Genomic DNA, 26,997 nt, shown 5'->3' with positions numbered 1-26,997 from the left:
CTCTCATCCCCCACTTTCCTCTCACTCATCCCAATATTACTCTAATCCACACACTGTCCTGTCACTCTCATCACAGTATTACTCTCATCCTGAGTGTTACTCTCATCCCCCACTTTCCTCTCACTCATCCCAATATTACTCTAATCCACACACTGTCCTGTCACTCTCATCACAGTATTACTCTCATCCTGAGTGTTACTCTCATCCCCCACTTTCCTCTCACTCATCCCAATATTACTCTAATCCACACACTGTCCTGTCACTCTCATCACAGTATTACTCTCATCCCAATGTTACTCTCATCCCCCCACTTTCCTCTCACTCATCCCAATATTACTCTAATCCACACACTGTCCTGTCACTCTCATCACAGTATTACTCTCATCCCAATGTTACTCTCATCCCCCCACTTTCCTCTCACTCATCCCAATATTACTCTAATCCACACACTGTCCTGTCACTCTCATCACAGTATTACTCTCTTCCCAATGTTACTCTCATCCCCCACTTTCCTCTCACTCATCCCAATATTACTCTAATCCACACACTGTCCTGTCACTCTCATCACAGTATTACTCTCATCCTGAGTGTTACTCTCATCCCCCACTTTCCTCTCACTCATCCCAATATTACTCTAATCCACACACTGTCCTGTCACTCTCATCACAGTATTACTCTCATCCCAATGTTACTCTCATCCCCCCACTTTCCTCTCACTCATCCCAATATTACTCTAATCCACACACTGTCCTGTCCCTCTCATCACAGTATTACTCTCATCCCCCCACTTTCCTCTCACTCATCCCAATATTACTCTAATCCACACACTGTCCTGTCACTCTCATCACAGTATTACTCTCTTCCCAATGTTACTCTCATCCCCCACTTTCCTCTCACTCATCCCAATATTACTCTAATCCACACACTGTCCTGTCACTCTCATCACAGTATTACTCTCATCCCAATGTTACTCTCATCCCCCCACTTTCCTCTCACTCATCCCAATATTACTCTAATCCACACACTGTCCTGTCACTCTCATCACAGTATTACTCTCATCCCAATGTTACTCTCATCCCCCCACTTTCCTCTCACTCATCCCAATATTACTCTAATCCACACACTGTCCTGTCACTCTCATCACAGTATTACTCTCTTCCCAATGTTACTCTCATCCCCCCACTTTCCTCTCACTCATCCCAATATTACTCTAATCCACACACTGTCCTGTCACTCTCATCACAGTATTACTCTCATCCCAATGTTACTCTCATTCCCCCACTTTCCTCTCACTCATCCCAATATTACTCTAATCCACACACTGTCCTGTCACTCTCATCACAGTATTACTCTCATCCCAATGTTACTCTCATCCCCCCACTTTCCTCTCACTGATCCCAATATTACTCTCATCATCTCATATCCCAATGTTACTCCATCCTGTTATTTTTATCCCAATGTTACTCCATTCCCTGTCATCTCTCCCATCCCAATGATACTTTATTCCCACATTGTCATAACAACCATCCCAATATTACTCTCATCCCCAGATTGTCCTCTCACTTATCCCAATATTACTCTAATCCAGTCACTATCCTGTCACTGTCATCCCAATGTTACCCCCATCCTTAGTGTTACTCCAACCCCTTACTGTCCTCTCACTCATCCCAATGTTACTGTCATCCCCCCCACTGTTCTCTCACTCATCCCAATATTACTCTCTTCATCTCACATCCCAATGTTACTCCATCCTGTCATTCTCATTACTATGTTACTCTCATCCTAATGTTACTCTCACCCTCAATGTTACTCTCATTCCTTCAGTATCCTGTTACTCTCATCCTAATGTTACTCTCACCCTCAATGTTACTCTCATTCCTTCAGTATGCTGTTACTCTCATCCCAATGTTACTCTCACCCTCAATGTTACTCTCATCCCCTCACTATCCTGCCACTCTCATCCCAATGTTACTCCATCCCCTCGCTGTCCTCTCACTCATCCCAATATTACACTCTTTGTTCTACCATTTGGGGCTAGATTTACTAAGCTGCGGGTTTGAAAAAGTGGGGATGTTGCCTATAGCAACCAATCAGATTCTAGCTATCATTTTGTAGAAGGTACTAAATAAATGAAAGCTTAAATCTGATTGGTTGCTATAGGCAACGTCCCCACTTTTTCAAACCCGCAGCTTAGTAAATCTAGCCCTTGGTGTTTTTCTAACACTATTTCTTCTGCAGCTGTAATGTTACTTTTTAAGTAACCATTCAAATACATTCCTGACAATTGCTCACGTATGTACACAGACAGACATTTCCTGAATCTTAATTAGAAAGGTCTTTTTACAAATGTTTTCTCTCTCATTTAATTCCTCTCACTAAATTGTTCTGCAATGCTCCTCACAGTGTCTATAGAAGGAACCTCTCAGTGCGAGTCTGACAGTGTCTGTTTGTATAACATTACTCCAGAAAAACAGCATCTTTCTTTCTTTCTGGATTCATAACTTTGCAGATAACGGGTTTCTAGATACCTGTGGAGTCGTGTTTCTAAAAGATCTTCTGGGCATGGCTCCACACACAGAGCAATACTTGTAGTTTCTCACTCAATATGATGGTATCATGAGAAAAGATAGGTGTATGTCTGGATATTGTTGCTCTTTCATAAAAACACCTGTCTTTGTCGTGATGTAGAAATGACAGGGTCAATCCTCTAGAGTTAAACTACTAGAGCTGTGTTCTAAATAACCAAAGTTATCCAGGAGGAGAGGCTCCAGGGAATTCCCTTTAGATTCCAGTCTTCCTTGTCAATAGTTTACCCCACCTTACAAGAGCCTGCTTCACCCTTCTTAGGGCTATATAGTGCATAGCAGGGTTTTCCGTTCAGCATTTCAATCTCAATATCTCAGTGAAACAATGAACGGGTTAGGGAGAGTTTTAAGTGGCTTCTGGGAAATGTCCTGTACATGCCAATTTTTTATGTCAACGCTTTATCAAATTCCATAGCGCTTTACAATTGGAAACAAACATTAATAAAACAATACTGGGTAATACAGACAGAGAGGTCACAGGGCACTGCTCACAAGCTTACAATCTATGGGAATGATGGCAAAAGTAAAAATGCCACCTCAGCGTTCTGCCATCACTCCCCTTACTGTATACATATTATTACATTGGTTTATACAATTGTGCTTCTCAGTATATATTTTACCTAGATGAGGCAGCAGACTATAGACACACAGCGGACATACAGAAACCACATTCCTTTCGGCGTCCGCACATGCCCTGTGAGTAACACCTGCCTGAAGTTTCAGTTGTATCCCCCCGGATTCCCTTTCCCACGCTCCTCCTGTACTTGCCAGAGATTTGCTGCCTTTTCTTTAAACCTGACACATCAATGCCCATCTTATATAGATATTCCCAGAATGCTTTGCACGGCATCGTTATCTTGTCAACAGCTACTTTTAATTACAGGGAACAGAAGATGATAAGGAGAAGGGGGTATAATGGGGTCACATCCTAACTACTTCTGAGAACTTCTTTAACTCTTTCTTGTCATAATGGCCAAGAAGATACTGTGCATTGCTGAGCTCCGCAGCATGGGTTACTTTTCAGTTTATCTACTTTGAAGACCTTGTGTTAGGAAATAAATTTGTATATTGTAGGTCAACAGCCAGGTGATTAACCTATAGCAACAATGAATACTGCTATCTACAAAATTTCAAATAATGAATGATATTTAGCTGAGTGATAAACAGCTGAGGTAACTCTTTCATTCCTCTCCTCTGAGTTATAGTGTCAGGAGTCATCTTACTCTGAATCACACTGAAGCTGCTGTCACCCAGGAAATGATTGCTGGAAAGTGCGGCCTCCGTGCACAATTTGTTTTTACATAGGAATGGAGAGTGTTATTCTCCTGTTATTAAGCACCAGCTTAGACCATAGTACTAAGCATAGACTAGAAGTCTTGCAGCCAGTGCCACCTAAACGTGTCTCCTATGACCTGCTGTACGTACAGATACCATGTTCCCCTGGCAGGTGGCGACACAAGAGCCCGCAGTCTGTCTGCACAACACATACACCAAATACAAACTACTGAGCCACCATCCGAATGTCAGATCATTGACATAAATTAATGTACACCAATACAAATTCATGTTCTCAGCTTACTTTCGTCTTATAATATGCATTTATTGGACTTAGGAAGGAAAGTGAATTACAGACATGTTTGATAAAGGTGTAATTAGAAGTATTTGTTGTTGAACTAGCAATACCTGTTTCATGGAGAGCCCAGATACATAATGAAATCATTAGCACTTATAATATGTGTATCACATCACACCTAACAAATCCAGTCCTAGATCTAACATCCAAGTATGTACAACATAGACATCCTGAATGTAGGAAACGTCCTCCGGCCTCTCTATAGGGAGACAGGAGAAACCGCTGTGTTATATATCTCTATGCTGTAATAATTTAACACGAAAACAGACTCCATGCATTTTACATACATATGTCCACCTAATGTGTAGTACAGGAAAATCATAGAGACTATTAGAAGACTTCCGTTGCCCCCGGGGTGTTTATATAAGATTACCCCCCTCCTCTGTCAGCACCCTGCCCCAGACACAATGCTGATTAATTAAAACAGATTGCCAGCTGATTGACTGAGGAATTCTGTGTTTCACTTGACAGACCAAAAACAAATCACTGTCCTCCCCTCACCGTACCCTGACAAAGGCTCATTCACAAGGCTGAGTTCTCCAAACACACTCATCAGGACTCCGGGAGGAATGTGCTCAGAGGGAAATCTCCAAATCACATGGAGAGAGCCAGGAAAAGGAAAGACATGCCAGTCTCTGGCTCTCTTAGATAACAGCAATGATCCCCCCAAAATGAGCGACAAGGAGGACAGCAGCACAATCAGCTTTGGTATCACTGTGCGCCCGGACTTGCACAAGTGCGCCTAGATTTCTATCATGGTTACATGAGTTTACAAAGCAAATTACATTATTCATATGGTCCTGCTGTAGAACAGGCCATTTTACAGAGGTGCGAAGTTTCAGCGATATACCGGTAATAATCATCAAGAACTGCTCTTGATTGCGCTAAATCCTATCTGATACTATGGAGCATATTTAATAACTAACAGGGTTTGATCTGTTAATTATCATCTGTCAATGTTGCGATGACAGATGATAATTAACGATTTTTCGTCCCCATTTATTAAAGAATCATCCCGGGTTAGCGCATCTGATTGGAGGCTGTCCCGGCAATAATTTCACTTACTTTAAAATTCCCGATGTCTGGCTCACCTCTTTGGTCACTATGACAAAGGGGTATATTTAAGAAAGCACGGTAGTGCACTATCGTGCACTTACCATGGAAATCAGCTCCCGATGTGCCCTCCGCAAATTTATTAAAGGTGCATCGCAGCAGATATCATGAATATCTGCTGCTTTGCACTCCTGATCGTTTTTGCGGCAATCTAACAAGTCCCGAAAAAAATATTTTTTTCGGGAACTTGTGTTAATGCCAGCTGAAGCTGGCGTACATCATCCGAAATGCTGCTAAAACTGTTGTTCTTGGTTATGTCCAGCTCTGCTCCGGAGAGCAGAGCTGGACAGCGCATGGGCAGGGAGTGATCTTGTGATCCCTCCCTGTCACAGCCTCAAGCTCTCCGGACGGCACATGCGCAGTTGCATGAAGAACTGAACATACACTGAAGAGGAGGAGATCCTGAGACAGCGCGACCGAAGAGGCAGTGGTGAGTATGGGTTTTTTATCACAGAAACGGCAGTTTTTCGGAACTGCTGCATCTGTGATCCATTTTTCATAAATTTGAGAAATACATCAATCCTTATCCATGCAATAAGGATTGATAAGTATTTCTCATTTTGACCGATAAATGATAAATGTGCCCCAAAGTTGCTTTGTGTATCCGCAGAGACGTACTTGCGATAAGAGCAGATAAACTGCGCTGAGGGATCCGAAGATCTCTCTACTGCAATGCTCTCCCCATAGGCTTCAATGGCCAACGCCATTTTAAGATGGCGGTGCTATTGAGGACAAGTTCCAAAAATCTGCTGCAGTCCGATAGTTATAAATAACTACCTTACTTAAATATGCAGTTGTCCCACGAAAACTGCAGTTTTGGGGGGATTTAAGGCTAAAGGTGCCTTAATAAATAGGATATTTGTAATCTTGCTGTTCACTGCATTTATAGTCACTAAAGATGGAATGATAATGGGCAATTTATTTAGCTCTCTAATGTAATTGAAGGACCACTGGGAACAATTAATGCCAAATGTGTTGACTAAAATAGCATAGTCTCTTCCCTCTCCTGTATAACAGACAGCTCCTGTCCTCTACCTGTCAGATAGCATAGTCTCTTCCCTCTCCTGTATAACAGACAGCACAGCCCCTGTCCTCTACCTGCTAGATAGCATAGTCTCTTCCCTCCCCTATATAACAGACAGTTTCTGTCCTGACCTCTACCTGTCAGATAGCATAGTCTCTTCCCTCTCCTGTATAATAGACAGCACAGCCCCTGTCCTCTACCTGTCAGATAGCATAGTCTCTTCCCTCTCCTGTATAACAGACTCCACAATTCCTGTCCTCTACCTGTCAGATAGCATAGTCTCTTCCCTCTCCTGTATAACAGCACAGCCCCTATCCTCTACCTGTCAGATAGCATAGTCTCTTCCCTCTCCTGTATAACAGACTCCACAATTCCTGTCCTCTACCTGTCAGATAGCATAGTCTCTTCCCTCTCCTGTATAACAGACAGCCCCTGTCCTCTACCTGTCAGATAGCATAGTCTCTTCCTTCTCCTGTATAACAGACTCCACAATTCCTGTCCTCTACCTGTCAGATAGCATAGTCTCTTCCCTCTCCTGTATAACAGACAGCACAGCCCCTGTCATCTACCTGTCAGATAGCATAGTCTCTTCCCTCTCCTGTATAACAGACAGCACAGCCCCTGTCCTCTACCTGTTAGATAGTATAGTCTCTTTCCTCTCCTGTATAACAGACAGCTCCTGTCCTCTACCTGTCAGATAGCATAGTCTCTTCCCTCTCCTGTATAACAGACAGCACAGCCCCTGTCCTCTACCTGTTAGATAGTATAGTCTCTTTCCTCTCCTGTATAACAGACAGCTCCTGTCCTCTACCTGTCAGATAGCATAGTCTCTTCCCTCTCCTGTATAACAGACAGTTCCTGTCCTCTACCTGTCAGATAACATAGTCTCTTCCCTCTCCTGTATAACAGACAGCACAGCCCCTGTCCCTCTACCTGTCAGACAACATAACCTGGAATTAGTGACAGAGCAGTCACTGTGCTTCCCAGCACTCTCCTTGCTTCTCTCAGGTGAGATAAGAGCGCAGCCTTGTTCTATGGTATTCCCGTCACATTCCTGTGGCTGTCACTCCATGCTCCCAAGGGGACATCACACAGCACGGCAACTAAGGAATGTACCTTAACATCTCAAAATTCTGAATCAGTTGCCATGGAAACAGAAAGGTGCATCACATCACCATGGAAACTGGGAAAACTTTCAAGTTGAGAAGTAAAATAAATATATGTATATATACAGTGCTATTACAACGTGAGAGCACATTCAGTATGTAGAATCATACACTCGCTGTCTTGTCTACCTCATTATAAGGGTTAAGGGGGTAAATAGAAAGTTTATATTCATTCGGCTGTTTGGTAGAACCGCTACACCTATTCTTCTACACTACTAACTCAAACCCCACTAAACAGATTCTAATACATGTAAACTCTGATGGATACAGAAGTTTCACAAGTTTCATTACAGAGAAGTCTGACGTATAGCAATGTCTGCTTGTTGTGTACGTAGACGCATTCCTCGATTATTGGCTTCTATAGTAGTTTTCAGTCTATTTAGGAGAGTATTTATCAACTTGGCACAATCTTGGGAGGGAATTTTAACACATTCTTCTTGACAGATGCTCCAACTATTTGGAGTTGATTTAAAATCACTTATTGACCAATGTTTGCCCAATACTCTGCAGTTCCACCAAAAGAGAAGAGGTTAGGGTTTTTTTTTGTTTGGTCTTTGTGTGGTTTTGTTTCTGCTATCTGGACGGTCACCCGACTGATAAGTTTATATATTTTAGAGATAAGGGCCGGCATCGAGAGATAGGCGGGGACTTTCATGTTTTAATTAGTGCACTCACTATATGTTTCATGTTGTGGTTAGTGCACTACACAGCAGCTCTCCCAGAGGTTTTGGCAGAGGTTTTAGGAAGAGCCATGATTAAACTTGAAGGAGGACTTGTATTAATAAATTTAAATATGCATAGAAATAAAATTCTCTGTGTATAATAAATCAAACATTTTACTGGCGATATATAGGATAAATAAAAAGGAATGTTTACAAGTAGGGTTCACATAAAATGCAACATTCCATTATATATGCATATAAAGCAACACTTTGTGTCTGGGGGAAGAGGAATGATTTAATCTCTGCGTATACACAGAGGAAAACATGTCATTGAATACGTGAAATAGTTCAGCACATGTCTGCTTGCCTGTGTACAGTTATATCCATGTGTGGCTTAACGGAGAACAATATTTATCTGTGTGTGTATATACTGGGTTAGTTACACACAGATGGGAGCAGTTTGTTCCGCCCGGGAAACATTTCCAAACAAGCACTGCAGAATTTCATCCCAAATTATCTGATATCACAACAAGCACTAAGAGGGAGAGAGGGGAAAAGGTAGAAAGAAATAGAGAAGATTGCAGTTATGGATGAGAGCATAGACAGCCAAGAAAGCAGAATGTTACGGAGGAGGTCGCTGGAATAGAAGGAGAGGGGTATGGATGTATTCTTTCAAGAGACAGATTATTAACCAGATAGAAGGTGAATAGGAGTCTGTATAACAAATGAGGCTCTCACACATAGAGGTCACAAAAATGCTTGTTTACACCATTGCACAAATAAATGCAGACTTGCGCTAATTCATTATTTCTGCAAGTGCGTCTGCTTGCCCATATCCCAAGGTGCAGAACCAATTCCTGGTCCTTAGCACTTCCCCTAGAATTTCTTTATAAGAATAGAAGAATGTAAATATCACTTCAGAGTCCAATGTACCAACACGTCAGGCTCTGCAGGCAAGTTTTTACTTTTCTTCTAAAACTCTGCTCTGTTTGGCTTCATTTCCATCTTAAATTAATCATGAGAGTGAGTCAACATCGGAACTTGCCTTATTATAAGTGTCACTTTTGTGCATAACATGCAACTCCCCCCTAACTGCTCCCTCTCCATCCCCTTAATCACTTTAAAATATTCTTCTCTCATATCAGTGTACAGTACAGAGCCAATCTCCTAGTGGTCAGTGTACAGTACAGAGCCAATCCCCTGGTGATCAGTGTACAGTATAGAGCCAATACCCTGGTGGTCAGTGTACAGTACAGAGCCAATCCCCTGGTGATCAGTGTACAGTACAGAGCCAATCCCCTGGTGATCAGTGTACAGTATAGAGCCAATACCCTGGTGGTCAGTGTACAGTATAGAGCCAATACCCTGGTGGTCAGTGTACAGTATAGAGCCAATCCCCTGGTGATCAGTGTACAGTACAGAGCCAATCCCCTGGTGGTCAGTGTACAGTACAGAGCCAATCCCCTGGTGATCAGTGTACAGTACAGAGCCAATCCCCTGGTGATCAGTGTACAGTACAGAGCCAATCCCCTGGTGATCAGTGTACAGTACAGAGCCAATCCCCTGGTTGTCAGTGTACAGTACAGAGCCAATCACCTGGTGGTCAGTGTACAATATAGAGCCAATCCCCTGGTGGTCAGTGTACAGTACAGAGCCAATCCCCTGGTGATCAGTGTACAGTACAGAGTCAATCTCCTAGTGGTCAGTGTACAGTACAGAGCCAATCCCCTGGTGGTCAGTGTACAATATAGAGCCAATCCCCTGGTGATCAGTGTACAGTACAGAGCCAATCCCCTGGTTGTCAGTGTACAGTACAGAGCCAATCACCTGGTGGTCAGTGTACAATATAGAGCCAATCCCCTGGTGGTCAGTGTACAGTACAGAGCCAATCCCCTGGTGATCAGTGTACAGTACAGAGTCAATCTCCTAGTGGTCAGTGTACAGTACAGAGCCAATCCCCTGGTTGTCAGTGTACAGTATAGAGCCAATACCCTGGTGGCTAGTGTACAGTACAGAGCCAATCTCCTAGTGGTCAGTGTACAGTACAGAGCCAATCCCCTGGTGGTCAGTGTACAGTAGAGAGCCAATCCCCTGATGGTCAGTTTAATGTCCATTCTCAAGTGTCCAGTCTAAAATTCAGACCTCATGCTCTGGTGGTCAGTGTACACTGAAGAGCACATTGCCTGGTGGACATTCTATAACTTAGAGTCCATTCACTGCTGATTAATGTACAACTCAGAGCCCAGTGTATAATACACAGAAACTTGCCTGATGACCATTGTACAATGCAAAGTCCATTGTCTTGTGTGCATTGTACAATTTAGAGCCCATTACAAGTGTGTCCCATAGAGCCCATTACCTGATGGCCATCATACTACACATATCTGGTGGCCAAGTATACCCCATAGTGCCCGATTCCTGGTGGATAGACATAGTTTACCAAAGCTGCTACCAATCTCTGTTATATTGGCTGAGAGCTCCATTTCTTCTTCTCTTCTATCAGCAGTCTATCAGTGTATTCAGACTACTACTGAACGCAGTAGGGGGCTGTCCACATATGAAGGGCATCTTCTGAAGGAGTGTCTGCCCCCAGCCTGGCCCTGATTGTGGGCAGTGGATACCCGGTTCTCCTCTGATTATTTGGTACACTGCAGCCAGTCCATTATTTTCTCTTCTCAATCAAATAACTTTTCTAGAATCAATATATCAGTCTCTAGTCTTTGAGACATGGTTAATGTATAACAGTTCCTCCCAGATATTTCATTACCTCGTACACCTATGTCATGACTGCTTCCACAAAGGTGATTCTGCATGTTACATGGATGATGTTTAGATTCCATGACCCTTGTATGTGAATTATCACACTAAACTATTATTTTTCCCATCGGTATTTCCATATACCGAAGGCCTGTACATTCAGTAATAATGAATGGGGCCATCTGTGGACATGACGGCACTGGAAGTTATACAGGAAGTTGTAAGATAGCGTCTCCCAACATTTCTTACCGTGTCCCACAGATGTAACAAAATAATCATGGAAAAAATACATGAAAAAAACAAAATAAATGTTACCATTTTGTTAGAGAGCCGCGACTCACCGCCCCTCTCTCTGGCGTCCCGGCCGTCTCCATGACGACCGGGACGTCACTTCCGGAAAATCGGGCCGACCGTTGCCAGGGCGCCGAAAATAAGTTCTGTTGCTCTGGCAAGCTGAGCAGCCGGGCGCATGTGTAGGGCCCCTCACAGCCTGTGGGCTGATTAAGCAGTGCATATTATTTATTAGCCTACACCTGACTGTAGGTTGAGGGCAAGCTCTGATTGGTTGATTAAAGTATTTAAGGCAGGGAGGGCTTAGCCTCCCTGCCGGTTATAGCGTTTACTTACCAGTTTGCTGACCTGCTCCTGTCTTGTCTGTTGGACCCAGTTCCTGTGGATACTCTGCTATAGGATCTCCTGTTGTGACCTTCTGCCTGTACTTTGGACCTTGCCTGTTTACCCGTGACCCTGACCCTTTGGCCTGTACCTTGGACTCCGCTTCTTGCCTGGGACCCTGACCCTTGGCGTGTTTACTGACTACTCTGCTTGCCTGTGACCCTTGACCTCGGCTATCGTCTTGACTATCCACTGCCTTCTATTCAGCCTCCTGGCCTGCTGCTACGGGCCTGTATTACCAACTCACACTATGCCTGGAGTTAAGTCCTGGGGGCATCTGAGTACTGGTGAGCGTATTAAGCTCTAAGGGAAAGGCCGCTGCTATAAGTGGACCTCCGCCATCTGGTTCTGTGAGTTGGTGATCAGCCTAACACATTTACATAAAGTCCACAAGTCGCCCTTACTAAAGACACCCCTACGGGTTCTGGGGGACATACAGAGGGTCATTTAAAGAAAAACAAGGCAGGCGCCTCCCTCTGTGGATATGCCCGTGGTGCAAGTTCTCTCACAAATATAACAATTTTATTCAATACACACAGATTCTGCAAATGAAAACCCTGGCACCATCTTCTAATGGCAGGGCAGGTGGAATGACATGTTTCTTACAGTTAGATGGCTGAATGGATCTAATTATACACCCACATGTGAAAATTTGATATTTATGGGCGAGATCATGTAAATGAGGGTGAGAGGGTGGAGAAGGCATATTAAGGGGCATTTCCTGCTTATTGGAAATCCGCAGAGCACAAAAGTACATTCCACATCCTCTTATTTTCAAGATATAATTTATAGTTTAAGTGAGGCTGAACCAAGTACTTTTGGCGAATACGCTAAAAGTTCTAAGTAACAAGGGAGTGACCCTAAAGTTCTATTGGGACGGACATTGCAGTGACATTGTCACTATTCCCAATGTGCGCATCTCCAGTCCCGCAAAAACAGGTGCAAATTGATTTTCCGGAGGCAGTAAAACTAACGAATTTGGGTAATTACTTATCTATGCGGTGGACAAGAAAAGCGCACGCTCACCTATTTGTACTGTCTGGAATTCCTGCTCCAGGAGAAGCTGAACATAGATGTGAGGATAGTAACACAGGAGCACAGAAAACTAGTTCTCAGGGAGGAATGAATGCAGCATGAATTCAGGTCTATAAGTGGGAGAAATGTCGTCTAAATAGACATGTATTAGTGGTAGTAAAAGATGATACACTGCGCTGTCCACATAGCCAGGAAGAGTCAGAAAGTCCTCTGCAGAAGTGGGAGCAGAAGGTTGCAGGAGTCCAAGAAGGAGCCATTGAAGGTGCGGAACATGCCGGAGGACAGATAACAGTGGCTGGAAGCTTCAGAGGTCCCAGGTATCAGTGTATTGCAGTGATGGACCCCAACCCCCCCGCCACACACAGATTGTTCTCACTCCATGCCAAGTGCAGGATATCTGTAATATACATACTATAGAAAGCATTGGGTAGAAGATTGAGCTCATGGTCCCCTAGAAGTTGACTTTATTTACTAACATACTGTAATGTTTAGGAACTCTTATTATTCAGACGTTAAAAGTTATTTGAAGTGCAAAGTGACAGCATAAATGCTGTTTTGTGACCTCACTCGCAAATTGTTACAATAAAGAGCCAAGATGGCGACATCTAATGTAACATTCTGCGTCTTCTGATGGGGGGGACGCTTCTCACTGCCTGGAAGGGTCACGTTATTCATACGTAGATGAGAATGACGGTGGAGAAGGAACGTTTGGGGGTATTTCCTGTTTTGTTTCCTGTAAAACTACTTGAACTTTACATATTTCCAAACACCTTTTGCACCTTCTAGTTGCACTTTTATAGGAAAGGACATTTTTATGATCAAAAATTTCCACAAGTCCCCGTGTCCCCTCACTCCCATGACAAGTTTACATAGAAACATAGAGTAAGAAACATTCAGCCTATCTAGACAATTATTTATCCCTGACATCCGCAGGGTCTGTGATCTTTTTTTCAGATTTAGAATAATCTTATGTTTATCCCAAGCATGTTTAAATCCCTACCTCCAGCGTGAGGCTAGTCCAACTATTCCCTACACTTTTGGTGGAGTAATATCTGCCTCAAATTTCCTCTAAACATATTACCCTCCAGTTCTAGTGCATAGGTTATCTGTGATAAATCCTTTAATATGTCTGAAACCTTCTCTCATACTCCTTCTCTGTTCCATACACCTGGTCAGTGGACACTGCACCGTATACCTGATCAGCGGATGCTGCACCGTATATCTGATCAGCGGATGCTGCACTGTATACCTGGTCAGTGGACACTCCTGAAAAATCTCTAATCTTCAACATTGGAAAATATAGGAAGGTCCCTGTTTGGTACTTGATCATAGCCAAATACATCGCTGGACCATGAAAACGCTACCCGGAATAGTGTAGGCCATATACAAAGATATAACTGTACCCTATCCTGTCTTACTAGTAAATACTTAAGGCTTCATAGCAGTAACATGTGGAGCTCTCTCTCTGAATCAGTCACATTTCAGTAAAAAAAGATTTGGACAAGAGACAAAGCTGTTGGTTACAATTGATAATCTTGGCATTTTGCCCAGAAATAAAATGTTTCAACATCCTATTTGGCAGATGTCCCAGATCCACAGTTACTAAAGTATCTCACTCTAATCATAAAACAATGTAACAACATGTTACTTGGCAGCTTTCCCAGAATGCTATTGTTGCTGGAGTCATTTAGTCAATGTAGTTAATACACAATTGTGAATATAGCCTGGCTAAGCAGCACTAATGTGGCATTCCTTACATAACCAAAAGAGGTTAGTCACATCCGTGAGATCTATCTGCAATAATGTACCAAACCTGGTCAGTGGACACTGCACCGTATACCTGGTCAGTGGACACTGCACCGTATACCTGATCAGTGGACACTGCACCGTATACCTGGTCAGCAGACGCTGCACTGTATACCTGGTCAGCAGACGCTGCACGGTATACCTGGTCAGTGGACACTGCACCGTATACCTGGTCAGTGGACACTGCACCGTATACCTGGTCAGCAGACGCTGCACCGTATACCTGGTCAGCAGACGCTGCACTGTATACCTGGTCAGCAGACGCTGCACGGTATACCTGATCAGTGGACACTGCACCGTATACCTGGTCAGTGGACGCTGCACCGTATACCTGGTCAGTGGACGCTGCACCATATACCTGGTCAGTGGACACTGCACCGTATACCTGGTCAGTGGACACTGCACCGTATACCTGGTCAGTGGACGCTGCACCGTATACCTGGTCAGTGGACACTGCACCGTATACCTGGTCAGCAGACGCTGCACCGTATACCTGGTCAGCAGACGCTGCACCGTATACCTGATCAGTGGACACTGCACCGTATACCTGGTCAGTGGACGCTGCACCGTATACCTGATCAGCGGACGCTGCACCGTATACCTGGTCAGCGGACACTGCACCGTATACCTGATCAGCGGACGCTGCACCGTATACCTGGTCAGCGGACGCTGCACCGTATACCTGGTCAGCGGACACTGCACCGTATACCTGGTCAGCGGACGCTGCACCGTATACCTGGTCAGCGGACGCTGCACCATACACCTGGTCAGCGGACGCTGCACCATACACCTGGTCAGCGGACGCTGCACCATACACCTGATCAGCGGACGCTGCACCATACACCTGATCAGCGGACGCTGCACCATACACCTGGTCAGTGGACGCTGCACCGTATACCTGGTCAGTGGACGCTGCACCATACACCTGATCAGCGGACGCTGCACCATACACCTGATCAGCGGACGCTGCACCATACACCTGGTCAGTGGACGCTGCACCATACACCTGATCAGCGGACGCTGCACCGTATACCTGGTCAGTGGACACTGCACCATACACCTGGTCAGTGGACACTGCACCGTATACCTGATCAGCGGATGCTGCACCGTATATCTGATCAGCGGATGCTGCACTGTATACCTGGTCAGTGGACACTCCTGAAAAATCTCTAATCTTCAACATTGGAAAATATAGGAAGGTCCCTGTTTGGTACTTGATCATAGCCAAATACATCGCTGGACCATGAAAACGCTACCCGGAATAGTGTAGGCCATATACAAAGATATAACTGTACCCTATCCTGTCTTACTAGTAAATACTTAAGGCTTCATAGCAGTAACATGTGGAGCTCTCTCTCTGAATCAGTCACATTTCAGTAAAAAAAGATTTGGACAAGAGACAAAGCTGTTGGTTACAATTGATAATCTTGGCATTTTGCCCAGAAATAAAATGTTTCAACATCCTATTTGGCAGATGTCCCAGATCCACAGTTACTAAAGTATCTCACTCTAATCATAAAACAATGTAACAACATGTTACTTGGCAGCTTTCCCAGAATGCTATTGTTGCTGGAGTCATTTAGTCAATGTAGTTAATACACAATTGTGAATATAGCCTGGCTAAGCAGCACTAATGTGGCATTCCTTACATAACCAAAAGAGGTTAGTCACATCCGTGAGATCTATCTGCAATAATGTACCAAACCTGGTCAGTGGACACTGCACCGTATACCTGGTCAGTGGACACTGCACCGTATACCTGATCAGTGGACACTGCACCGTATACCTGGTCAGCAGACGCTGCACGGTATACCTGGTCAGTGGACACTGCACCGTATACCTGGTCAGTGGACACTGCACCGTATACCTGGTCAGTGGACGCTGCACCATATACCTGGTCAGTGGACACTGCACCGTATACCTGGTCAGTGGACACTGCACTGTATACCTGGTCAGTGGACGCTGCACCGTATACCTGGTCAGTGGACACTGCACCGTATACCTGGTCAGTGGACACTGCACCGTATACCTGGTGACCTCAGAGGGAGGCAGGGACTCTGCTTGCTTGGAGTTGGCGGCCCGAGGCAAGTGGCATGAAGATAGGGGGGCAGATAACGAAGTTGTCCTATTTTCTTACACCTGAGCAGTGCAGGTAGCCACTCAGGGAAAGGAGGTAGCGAGACAGGAGGCAGCACAAGGTGAGGGTAGTTAAAGGAAAGGGGGAAGGAAGTTTATTATACATAGTTTTTCAGTCTCCCACCCACCCATCCCCTAGAGTACATGCAGGTATTTCTTTAAAAATAAATAAATAAAAATAAAATGTAAAATATAAAAATATATATTATATATTAAGCACTTTATATGTATAATCTTTGTTAATGGTTGACAAGTAATGTCATTATATGCTTTGTAAACATAATATATTGCTCAAATTGCTTTGTCACAGTTGGAAGGGCAGGAAAGCGGCGAGCATGGCATAGAAAGGGGGGAGCCAGCAGGGCTGGGCGGTATCACTCCGGAAAGACAGCCGCACGCCTGGTTCTAGCTTCAACTGTTGGGCCAATACGGGCGGCGTACCAGGTTTCAGCAATTGGAGGGTCATTTATACCAAGGGGCTGGTCTCAGGAGGACGTCGCTGCGGTGCCTACATGGTGGGCAGAACACACCCTATTTTTCCAGATGGAACTGGAAAAAGGTGGTAAATATTATCAGCCTTGCACGCCGCTTGTCTACCGAATACAAGTTTGGAAGTGTTTAATAAAGCTGTGACCAAAATAATTTTGCCAAATACTTGTCTCAGAGTCTTTCTTTATTAGCTCACTGATTCTTTGTTTGCCCCCCCTGTAGGATGTAAGCTCTCAGGTGCAGGGCCCTCTTCCCTCCTGTCTCTCTACCTATTCTTCTGCTCCATCTTCAATGTGTATGCTATGTTTGGAGGTTTGAAGTCCTGATATTTTTCGTTTATTGTTCTGTATGTTCTGCCCTGTATGGTCTACTTTCTGTAATTTGGACGGCGCTGCACAAACCTTGTGGCGTCCTATAAATAAAGATTAATAATAATATACAACACAACGCACATTATATTAATAATCCAGACACATGAATCTGAGCTGTTACATACACTAAGAGGTAGTGGATACAACGTTACAGATCATGTTGTGGAATAGATATCATTGCAGATCTGTCCACTCAGTAACTTGTGGTCATCCCAATAGAGCTCTAACAATGCAACTAATTTACCTGCAGTAGCTGGAGGGTAACTTACTAATATCAATATGATTGTAAAATGTACTATCCATCTGGTCCAAGGTACTCATATATATATTTACCCCTCCCCAGCCTTTAATCACACTGAACAGACGTGATTAGAGCCCACGTGGACGGGATTGTTGCTGATGAGATCCTGATGCTAGAACCTAGAACCCAGCCTGGAGTTCATTGACCTATCCCAGTTATGGTTTTCCTTATTGGTAGGGGTCCTGCTTTTCATTAGTATTGGTATTATATTTAATTAGCTATATGCTATATATACTGTATATATAGTATAAATATATACTATAAGCACTGTACGTGAGTAATTGGAGGTTGAGCAAAATATTCAGGGTATTTATGATCACTACATACCAAGCAAGAATTTGTCCCTCTTTTCATCTCTAGTCCCTGCTTGTGTGCTTTGTACAAAGGTTTCTGCCTTAGAAGATTGTGAGCCCTAAATGTGTCTACCCACTACCCCCCGTGCCCATTGCAGCCCACGCCACTTATCAGCGTTCCCAGTGAGATTACATGTGTCTACCCACTACCCCCTGTGCCCATTGCAGCCCACACCACTTATCAGCGTTCCCAGTGAGATTACATGTGTCTACCCACTACCCCCTGTGCCCATTACAGCCCACGCCACTCATCAGCGTTCCCAGTGAGATTACATGTGTCTGCCCACTACCCCCCGTGCCCATTACAGCCCACGCCACTCATCAGCGTTCCCAGTGAGATTACATGTGTCTGCCCCCCGTGCCCATTACAGCCCACGCCACTCATCAGCGTTCCCAGTGAGATTACATGTGTCTACCCACTACCCCCCGTGCCCATTACAGCCCACGCCACTCATCAGCGTTCCCAGTGAGATTACATGTGTCTACCCACTGCCCCCCGTGCCCATTACAGCCCACACAACTCATTAGCGTTCCCAGTGAGATTACATGTGTCTGCCCACTGCCCCCCGTGCCCATTACAGCCCATGCCACTAATCAGCGTTCCCAGTGAGATTACATGTGTCTACCCACTGCCCCCCGTGCCCATTAGAGCCCACGCCACTCATCAGCGTTCCCAGTGAGATTACATGTGTCTACCCACTGCCCCCCGTGCCCATTACAGCCTACGCCACTCATCAGCGTTCCCAGTGAGATTACATGTGTCTACCCACTGCCCCCCGTGCCCATTACAGCCCATGCCACTTATCAGCGTTCCCAGTGAGATTACATGTGTCTACCCACTGCCCCCCGTGCCCATTAGAGCCCACGCCACTCATCAGCGTTCCCAGTGAGATTACATGTGTCTACCCACTACCCCCCGTGCCCATTAGAGCCCACGCCACTCATCAGCGTTCCCAGTGAGATTACATGTGAGAACACTTCTGAGGCCTCACAGAAACTGTGTAAATGTTCCATCAAAGTTCAACCTCCGACTGCTTCATCATCGCCCCTCTCATTACATAAATCTTTTCAGTTTTCCTCCTAAAAAAAGTCCTTTTGTTAAGTGGGGCTGGGTGTGTGCCTCCTCACAGCAAGGAACACCTGTAAAAGTGCCCGCTTTACTTTTTTACTTTTTCTCTCATATAAATAACTGAGCTTAGCAAAGTGACATCTACTACTCCTAAAAACTATGTGCACCACTGCCCCATCTCTGTAATTAGCAAGTAATGCCCTGCCTCTCCCCAACACGTCTGCTCCTCTGCGAGCCGCCATCTTTCTCTGATAATCAAGATGCGACCACAAAGGATTCTTCGCTGAACTTTAAGCATCCTGCTCTCTGTAAATGAGAGTATTTGTTTACTGTAAGGAGTTAATGTCGAGTATAAGACTGGAGCGACGGAATAGGAGTAGGGAGGGCAGGCTACTGTGGGCCATGTACAATTTAGGTGTGACCTCGACATAGATACAACTGTCAGGAGGCGTATCTTCTGTGGGTGCTGGCACAATCAGACCCAATGATCATGGAGATCAGCTGCACTATGTCGCAACTTCTGATTGGCTGATTGTGTATAGACTCCTCCCACTCATTAGTGTGGCTGTAATATAATATGAAGTCCTGGTCGACTATTTGCATTACTTAGTTTCCATCTGGATTTCTATTGCTTTGTGTTTCTATTCAATTACAATTTATATGGTAAAAGCAACTTTTGCACATACTAATAACTCAGGACATTATTCTCTCTAGTGTATTTGATGCTTCATTACATTAATGTATTGTGTACAAATGTAGTAATGTCAGGACGCATCTCCGCACTACTGTGGGGCGTAACTATACGTACTTGTACGTCTGATGTATACATGGTGCAAATGCTGAGATGCGACCAAATGAACTCGTAAATATGTCTCTTCCTGTGTACACTCAACTCTGTGTGATGATGGATATAGTGCGACCAGTCTGTGTGTCTGGTAAGCTTATTACTTGTGTCAGCGCACTGCGTGTCACTGATTAAAATGTATCCTTCATTCAACAGCTCCCTAATTGGCTATAACTTGTTTTCAGTTGGAAAGCAGGAAGATCCAAGGATATATATATATATATTTATATTAGGGATGTGCACCGGCCACTTTTGGTGTCTCATGTTTTGTGTTTTGGATTCGGATTTGCTTGAGGTTTTGGGTTTGGATTTGTTTCGCAAAACACCTGACGAAAGGTTTTGGTTTGGATTTAAGGTTTTGGATTTGGATTTATTTTGAAAAAAACATAAAAAGTGTTAAAATCAAGTTTTTGGGTTTATTTTCACTCCTACGCTATTACTAACCTCAATAACATTCAATAACAATCATTTCCACTTATTCCCAGTCTATTCTGCAGAATCAGTGAACTTTGTAATGTTGCAGTACCAATGGACTTATACTGCAGGATTGTTTTTGGATATTTTTTTTTAATTTCTTTTTTTTATAACTTTTTTAAAAATTTTCGTGCTGGGCTGGGCTGTGTCCTTCTAAGGGCATTGTTATTTCCCCAGCACAGCACGAGATAAAGCAGGACAGAGGACCACCTAACACACCCTCCCTCTACCCTGATCAATGCCCGAGTGCAGATGGCGGCGACTAGCGGGGAATTTATAGGATCCCAGTATCGCGAGATCCGACAGCGGGATTATGACTCAGAGCCTCGGTTTCAGTTTTGCAATTTGCAGGAATACCCGGATCTGTCTCGGATCCGGCTCGGATCGGCAATGTTCGGGTGGGCTCGGATTTCAGATATCCGAGCCCGCTCATCTCTAATTTATATAAGGACTTTATCCATTGCTACAGGAATCTTTCCATGCCTGCATCCTGCACCTGGGATCCCCTCTGGGGCTGGTGCCCTCCTCCTTCTCCCCTGCCAGGTACGCCGGTTAGACAGCCTTTCTGGATGACCAGGTCTACAGAGCAGTGTGTTTTACCTTCATGATTATGAGTGAATTGATTTTAACTACTTTTAATCCTTTTTTAAAATACTACACCATATGGCTGCTTATGTATTGTTTGGAGGTACCTAGAGTGGATCTGGAGCATTACAGCGACAGGATTGTTACAGATAAGCCTCAAACTTTATCTCCCACTGGCATGTATATGTACAGTCACCAAGGGTGTTGCACTACGTATACAAGCCCAGAAACACAAGATACAGTGACCGCAGATCTCACCTGGACCTGGGACTAATACATCAATTTGCCCTAATATATATATATATATATATATATATATATATATATATACACACACATGTGTATGTATATATATATATATATATATATATATATATATATATATATATCATTTATTTTATATTTAAAGAATACATAAATACAATTCAAAATATTTTAATCTCTAGAGCAGTGAGGGGTAACAGACGACCCTCCGAGCCTTAACCTTTGGCCCCCAGCTCCTACCTGCAATATTGTCGGATGTGTTTGGTATAGTTTGTAGCAAATAAAATGCCTTCTGATATGTTATTATAGATAGATGTCTCTTTCTTTGATTGAATGGATTGTTTTAACTTATAACTGAGATTGAGGGTTATGTGCTGCCCTTTTGAAGGCTAGAGAGCCAAGATGGCAGCTTTGCTAATGCGGGCACTATTTGGCTGGACAATGGGAAGAGGAGATCATTCTGTGGACATAACTTGGTGCTTTCCTGAGCTTTGCATAACACAATTGTACAAAAAAAAATGTAGGTTTGCAAATCTGATATTTAAATAAGCAGAATAAGTGTTGTCTGCTGTTTCTGGACGTTTATATCAGTTACTCAGGTAGTGTTAACCTCCCAGTGAGGAGCGATGCACGTTCCTAACCATGCCTTAGGGCGCACTGGAAACAGAACATCCTCATGAGGCAAAGGCATTTTTTTAAATGGTAAAAAAGCCTGCAGTTATCTCAAATCAGAGGGGCGTTTCTGGCCGAAGAGATTATAGGGTGTGAACCAATCACATGATGCTGGCTTGCAATAGTTATATATTTATATTTCCTGCCCCTTTAAATCATGGAGCTTTGGGAAAGATTCTTAAATGGAAACATTGATCCAAGGGAGCACAGGTGGGTAACGCACAGAGCTGACGGGGGCACCACAGAGAAGGGTCCCACAATGACATGAGACAAACATAGAACGCTATATTACTTCTTTATTATGTCTAGCTTAATATAATAACAGTGGTAATGAATGTATCATTAGTTTATATGGAGCAATCCTCTACTTATTTCAGGAGGTCCTCACATGTCAGTGATCGCCTCAGGGGATATTGTGGGGCTGTAACAATCATCAGGGTAAGATTGCAGAGTGGTCTAGCACATTGAGCCCTCACATTTAATCACATCTGCATAGAAGTCTTGGAACGTCTTGGACGCCAGCAGTTTAATTGTCTTTTCTATCCTTAATGGTGGACAATGTGTAAAGAGCCAGGTGAGTCACAATTAATTTGTTCCTCTACTAAAGGATGTCCATGATCGTCACTCCTTACGTGTCTCCAGGAACAAGTGGCCACGTGAGCTGCCACGTCTTTGGCAGGTTGGCATTCTCACCTACTGTTACTAGTCTTCACAGGGAAGCTTGGCTGATATTGGATCATGTCACAGGACAATGATCCTAAACACACCAGCAAATCTACAACTGAATGGATGCAAAAGAAAACAATTAGGGTTTTGGAATGGCAAAGTCCACACCTCAAACCCATTGAGATACTGTTGTGTATAAACAAATGTCCTCAAACATCATTGAAATGAAGTAGTGTTGTATGGAGGAGCGGGACACAATTCCTCGAATACGATGTAAGAGAAAATGATTACATCAGGTTATTGATGGTTCTACAAGCTGCTGAATCACACAAGACTACTTAATGTTGGCTTAGGTTTTTATTAAGTAACTAATGCATTGAAATGTAATATGGGTTGTTTGTCACATGAGATTAGAGTTACACATTTTAGGACTAGGCGAGGACTAGCTGACCTCCAGATTTATATAATGACCTCCCAGAATGGTAAATGTCCCTTTTACAGATGTATTACTTGCTTATTGTTTATTAGTTGAGTATTTTAACTCATGTTTTAATGACTACAAGTTATAGAGGAATCCACAAAAGATTGGAATAAAGACATACTGGATGTATCTTCAGGCAGATGGGTGCTATATTTTGGGGATAATATGAAGCTAGATTTTCCTATCGCTGTTCAGCAGCTGAGGATTGAATAGTGAGAGAGGTGCACAGTAGCCAGAAGTAACAGGTGATGCCCATTACTCACAAGTCAGATTGGCAAGTGCTGAAGGGTACCCGTGACGGATGCCCTGTTCTACCGTTACAGATCACATTGCAAGAGAAAGACAAACAAAACAACTGCAGCATCTGAGTAAATACTACGTCCCCCAGCACCCCCCATATACAGATAACAAGCTCCTCATACACACGCCTTTATCTCCACATATCCACGTGTGTATGTGGGGCACAGCTGGCATTTGTGTGGCACAGTGGCGGGAACAACTGTTCTCCTTCCCCATCCTCCCATAGAATCCTCTCCCCTCTCTCTATTCTGTCTGTGTTCCAGTTTTCTCTTATGTTCTGCTGTAATTAATATTCGGTCTTTTGGCCTCCCTGTGGCTTAGTATTACTCTGTCTATGTGCCTCTCTCTCTGCCTCCCTGTGGCTCTGTAATAGTGAATCATTCTCACTCTCCCAGCCTCCCCATTGCTCTGAAATACTTTCTCTCTGTGTCTCTATTACATTGAAATACAGCTCTTCTTTCCTGTTGCTCTGTAATATTAGATCCCACTTGCTCAGTGTAACATTGTCTTTCCTTGTAATCCTCCTCAGCACCTTTAATACAGCGTTCCTCCTTCTCTTGCATGGTCCTCTTAGTGCCCCTTCCCCTGAGGTCCTGTGCCCAGTAAGGCTTCTGCCCCCAATGAGTGCCTGGTGCTGCATTCCTCTCTCTGGCTCTCATACTGTGATGCACATTCCCAGTACATGTCGGCCAGCTGTGGGCTGCTGTCCAGCTGGTCTCCCCTCCATTGAACACCTACTCGTTTCTTTGGGGAAACATTTATTCTGTGAAGAGCTGGCATCCACACACAGCTCACCACAAAGGGCCTCTCAATGAACATATTCTATACATTTAGCAGCTCAGCCTGAACATCTGGAAATTCAGACTTTAATGTATCAAGTCAAACAGACAGCCATTAAAAGAGATATTTGCAATGCCAATGTCCTTTGCATTTACACTACAGAAGAATTCCGGTGGCCACCTTTGTGATGCAATCTTTTAACATATGTTTGTCCTGTTGTTTGATTGTAAATAGTAGTTTTCTATCAGGTTCCCCCCCCCCCCAGTTATTATTCAGGAGCATCACAGTTGTTGCAGAAATTAGAGGTATAAGCTCCACATCTTTATTAAGGGTAGATGGTGTGTTTGTTAGAGATGAGAGTGTTCTCCATCTGTCTGCCAGAACAGCCGGCAGCTAGATGACCTATCATCACACCTTAATGAAACCGTCTGTGTCTCATGATGTGAATGGAAACAGATAAGATAGTTATATGTGATGATGGCCCCAATAGCAGTAGAGAAGTGAGGAGCACACAGTAGTTTCCATATAGCCACCACTATGTACAGCACAGTGGTTAGCATTGCTGCCTCACAGTGCTGGGACTTATCTGTGTGGAGTTTATATGTTCTTCCCGTGTTTGTGTGGGTTTCCTCCGGGTGCTCCAGTTTCCTCCCAGAGTCTAAAACATGCAGGTAGGTTAATTGGCTGCTGACACAAATGTAACCTAGGGTGTGTGTCTTTTTGAGGTGAAGTGGAGAATTTAGATTGTAAGCTCTTCTACGGAAGAGACTTATGATAAAATATGTTCTGCAAAACGCTGCTATAGAAATAAAGGACAGTAATAATCTAGGACATATGTATGTTACATATATATATGTTAGTAGAGCCAGTCATGTGTTGTCAATTACAGAGTACGGACTCTACAAGACACAGGTGTGAGCCAGAATACCTGTTTATATCCTTTGAACTAGAAGGAAAGAAAACAGCCAAATGCAAAGATTGGCAACATCTCTAAACGTCCCTGGTCACCTCCTGTCTGACATTACTGAAATACCATTGTTACACATCAACCAGATTATTTTGCACTTTGCATATGCTCCAGACTGGTATGGTCCACAGTCCTCACACTGTCCATCAGCATTCTGCGTGACCACAAAATTATTTTACCCCTTGAATCTGTGGTAAGGATGGTAATGTGTCTGTAGGGCATTTTCATCCAGATTACCAGTACTGCCGGGTTATCATACAGATTACCAGTACTGCCGGGTTATCATACAGATTACCAGTACTGCCGGGTTATCATACAGATTACCAGTACTGCCGGGTTATCATACAGATTACCAGTACTGCCGGGCTATCATACAGATCACCAGTACTGCCGGGTTATAGGACAGATTACCAGTACTGCAGGGTTATCATACAGATTACCAGTACTGCCGGGTTATCATACAGATTACCAGTACTGCCGGGCTATCATACAGATCACCAGTACTGCCGGGTTATAGGACAGATTACCAGTACTGCCGGGCTATCAGACAGATTACCAGTACTGCCGGGCTATCATACAGATCACCAGTACTGCCGGGCTATCATACAGATCACCAGTACTGCGGGGTTATCATACAGATTACCAGTACTGCGGGGTTATCATACAGATTACCAGTACTGCCGGGCTATCATACAGATTACCAGTACTGCCGGGTTATCATACAGATTACCAGTACTGCCGGGTTATCATACAGATTACCAGTACTGCCGGGTTATCATACAGATTACCAGTACTGCCGGGTTATCATACAGATTACCAGTACTGCCGGGTTATCATACAGATTACCAGTACTGCCGGTTTATCATACAGATTACCAGTACTGCCGGGTTATCATACAGATTACCAGTACTGCCGGGTTATCATACAGATTACCAGTACTGCTGGGTTATCATACAGATTACCAGTACTGCCGGGTTATTATACAGATTACCAGTACTGCCGGGTTATCAGACAGATTACCAGTACTGCCGGGCTATCAGACAGATTACCAGTACTGCCGGGCTATAGGACAGATTACCAGTACTGCCGGGCTATCAGACAGATTACCAGTACTGCCGGGCTATCAGGCAGATTACCAGTACTGACTGGCTATAGGACAGATTACCAGTACTGCCGGGTTATCATACAGATTACCAGTACTGCTGGGTTATCAGACAGATTACCAGTACTGCCGGGTTATCATACAGATTACCAGTACTGCCGGGTTATCATACAGATTACCAGTACTGCCGGGTTATCACACAGATTACCAGTACTGCCGGGTTATCAGACAGATTACCAGTACTGCCGGGCTATCAGACAGATTACCAGTACTGCCGGGCTATAGGACAGATTACCAGTACTGCCGGGCTATCAGACAGATTACCAGTACTGCCGGGCTATCAAACAGATTACCAGTACTGCCGGGTTATCAGACAGATTACCAGTACTGCCGGGCTATCAAACAGATTACCAGTACTGCCGGGCTATAGGACAGATTACCAGTACTGCCGGGCTATCAGACAGATTACCAGTACTGCCGGGCTATCAGACAGATTACCAGTACTGCTGGGCTATAGGACAGATTACCAGTACTGTCATATTATAAGCAAGTTTATCAGCACTTCTGGGTTATCAATGAAATTAGCATTACCAGCACTGCCAGGTTACCAACAGTGTTAACATCCAGATTGCCAGTACTATCAGAATATCAACAAGATTATCAACTGTCAATCCAAGAGGTTAATAT

At 44.0% G+C, this 26,997-nt stretch overlaps 1 long non-coding RNA gene across 1 annotated transcript in view; it reads left to right on the top strand.

Moving 5' to 3' along the window:
• Nucleotides 1-26,997, top strand: part of LOC142099919 (uncharacterized) — a 44,634-nt gene that overhangs the window by 6,291 nt on the left and 11,346 nt on the right. The gene's annotated exons all lie outside the window — the stretch shown is intronic.

This window comes from Mixophyes fleayi, chromosome 8, assembly GCF_038048845.1.
Source record: "Mixophyes fleayi isolate aMixFle1 chromosome 8, aMixFle1.hap1, whole genome shotgun sequence".
NCBI classification, from domain to species: domain Eukaryota; kingdom Metazoa; phylum Chordata; class Amphibia; order Anura; family Limnodynastidae; genus Mixophyes; species Mixophyes fleayi.
Note: the sequence above shows the minus strand (reverse complement) of the source record. Positions and strands in the feature narration are given on the sequence as shown.